The 2,644-nt window shown below is 42.7% G+C and overlaps 1 pseudogene; it reads left to right on the forward strand.

Moving 5' to 3' along the window:
- The first annotated feature begins 2,560 nt into the window (after nucleotides 1–2,560).
- LOC111725760 lies at nucleotides 2,561–2,644 on the forward strand (annotated as a pseudogene).

The following is a 2,644-nucleotide window of genomic DNA, read 5'->3' on the forward strand; positions in this document are numbered from 1 at the left end:
AAATAGGAAGAGAAAGAAAAGAGCAAAAACAAAAAACAAGAAGGAAAAAATAAATAAAAACGAAAAATAAATAGAAAAATTTTATGGTGTGGGCTTGCCAATATTATCTTCCCCAGGTTAAAGGTAGAAGTGCTCCCTAGACCATGATTTCTTGGCTTCCTTGAGCTGGAGTACTGCTATGACCTACCCTCTAGACCACCATCATGCCAACCCAACAGTCATTAAAGAAAGAAAAGATGAAAAAGAAAGGAAAAAATAATAAAATAAGAATAGATGAAGAAAATTGAAAATACAGTTTTATCAAATAAAGGAGAGAGAAGGCAAAGTAAAAATGAAAGAAAGAAGAAAGACCAAAAAAATGAAGTGATATCTTAACTGTTACATGAGCAGTTTATGTGGGAAAGATGAGGAAAGTAGCAGAGTCTCTATTAAAAGAGAGAATGAAGAGGAGTGAAATAGAGAGAATAAATGAGACTAAAATACCATGACCAAAAATATAGCAGTCCTTGCTCTGGATGAAAGTAAAAATGGAAGTTAAGAATAGAACCAACCAACCAAATTAGCCAAAACACAACACAACACAACAAAACAAAGAAAGCTTAAATAGCCAAAAAACAGCAGCAACCTCAGCAACATAAAAGAGAGAAAAAAAAAGTAAAATACAGATTAAAAAAACATGTGAATATATGAATACATATATGAAGAAATATATGTTGTAATATGTCACTGGGACACCAGGTGGCACTGTGGTTTTTTTTTTTGAGACAGCCTCATGCTGTCCCCCCTGGGTAGAGTGCTGTCGCATCACAGCTCACAGCAACCTCCGACTCCTGGGCTCAAGCAAGTTTCTTGCCTCAGCCTCCCAAGTAGCTGGGACCACAGGTGCCGGCCACAATGCTCGGCTATTTTTTGGTTGCAGCCATCATTGTTGTTTGGCAGGCCCGAGCTGGATTTGAACCCGCCACCTTAGGTGTATATGGCTGGCGCCTTAGCCACTTGAGCCAAGGTGCCGAGCCAGCACTGTGGTTTTATTAGGAGACAGAGAGCACACCCAGTAACCTCTACATTCCTTATTCCTAACTTAGATACATGTTCTTGGTGATTGCCTGATTGTTTCCTCTGCATTCAGACCCTGTTGATTGGGATCTTAAAACTCTACAGAATCCTTCACAGGCAGGTCTCACAGTGTCCCCTTGACTCTAGTTCCTATGGGGTATGGAAGTCCCTCAGCCTGTTCCAAGAGTGGAGTTCTGATCCTGGCAGGTGGAATTAAGATGGCTGTGCTTTAGGCCCCTGCTAAGATCTTCTCATGACCTTTCCAGAATTACAGGCCCTGATTGCCGAGACCATCCCAGTATGGCTGCCTTGCCAGCCACCATATTGATATCAAATCCATTCCAACTGGCATTCAAATCTCGTTGAGTCCACCCATTCTTCCAAGCTTTCCACACAATGTGCAGCTTCCCCCTCAAAGTGAAAACTCTGGAAAGACATCCTCCCACCCAGGACCTCTGGGGGTAGGGGGAGCTGGCCAATCCCGGCAGGTCATAATCACTTGCCAATACATTAGATTTCCACTGCTCCAGATCTCACACTGTATCCAGCTCACCATCTCCTCTCTATGCTCCCTGAGCTACGACTCTGGGTAAGGTCCCTGCATGAGGTATGGCTTTTTTCCCAGTCATACTAGGCGAGCTGAGCTGAATCATCCTTCTGGTCTGCCATCTTGCTCTGCCCTCTAGAAGAGATTATTTTTAATGGACTTTACTGCCTCTGGGTTTTCCTCTGGAGAGCCAGGCAGTTACTTTGGTTCCCAAATTCACCCAAACCTGACCAGAAGCAGTGGCTCTACTGTGTATAACAATCACCTGGAGCATTTGTTGAAACAAAATTCCTAATTCAGTGGGTCAGAGGTGGGGCCCAAGAGTTAAGGAATTCTCAGATGCTGCTGCTGTTGCTGCTGATGGTCCAGGGACCACACTTTGGGAGCCACTGGAACTATGGTGGAGACTCCCAGAGAATAGCATTGAGACTTATGCTGGTTGACTCTCCTCACTGTGTGGCTGACTCTAGGCCCAGGCACAGGGTGACCTCACTCTTTAAATATCCTCTTTCCAACCCCTTATTTATGGTATAAATTCTATTCTTTTTTTTTTTTTTTTTGAGACAGAGTCTCACTCTTTCACCCTCAGTAGAGTGCCATGGTGTTGCTCACAGCAACTTCTACTCTTGGGCTTAGGCAATTCTCTTGCCTCAGCCTCTCAAGTAGCTGGGACTATAGGTGCCCACCACAATGCCTGGCTATTTTTTTTATTGCAGTTTGGCTGGGCCTGGTTCAAACCCACCACCCTTGGTATATGGAGCTGGTGCCACCGCCCTATAAATTCTATTCTTTCAAAGGCAATTTCCTTTAAGGCTTTAGTTTGTGACATTCAAATGTAATCTTTTAGTATTAAATAATATTTTTCTCTCTAAAAAAAGTGCAGGTTTTGAAATTCAGAAGTCTTATACAGCGTATTTCAATATTGTCTCAGCCAAATATTCAAAAGTGTACTTAGGTGCTCACTTTGGCAGAGCATATACTAAAATTGGAATGATACAGATAAGATTAGCATGGCCCCTGTGCAAGAATGACATGCAAATT

Source organism: Otolemur garnettii, unplaced genomic scaffold (assembly GCF_000181295.1).
Source record: "Otolemur garnettii isolate 467f Iridium unplaced genomic scaffold, OtoGar3 scaffold00002, whole genome shotgun sequence".
NCBI classification, from domain to species: domain Eukaryota; kingdom Metazoa; phylum Chordata; class Mammalia; order Primates; family Galagidae; genus Otolemur; species Otolemur garnettii.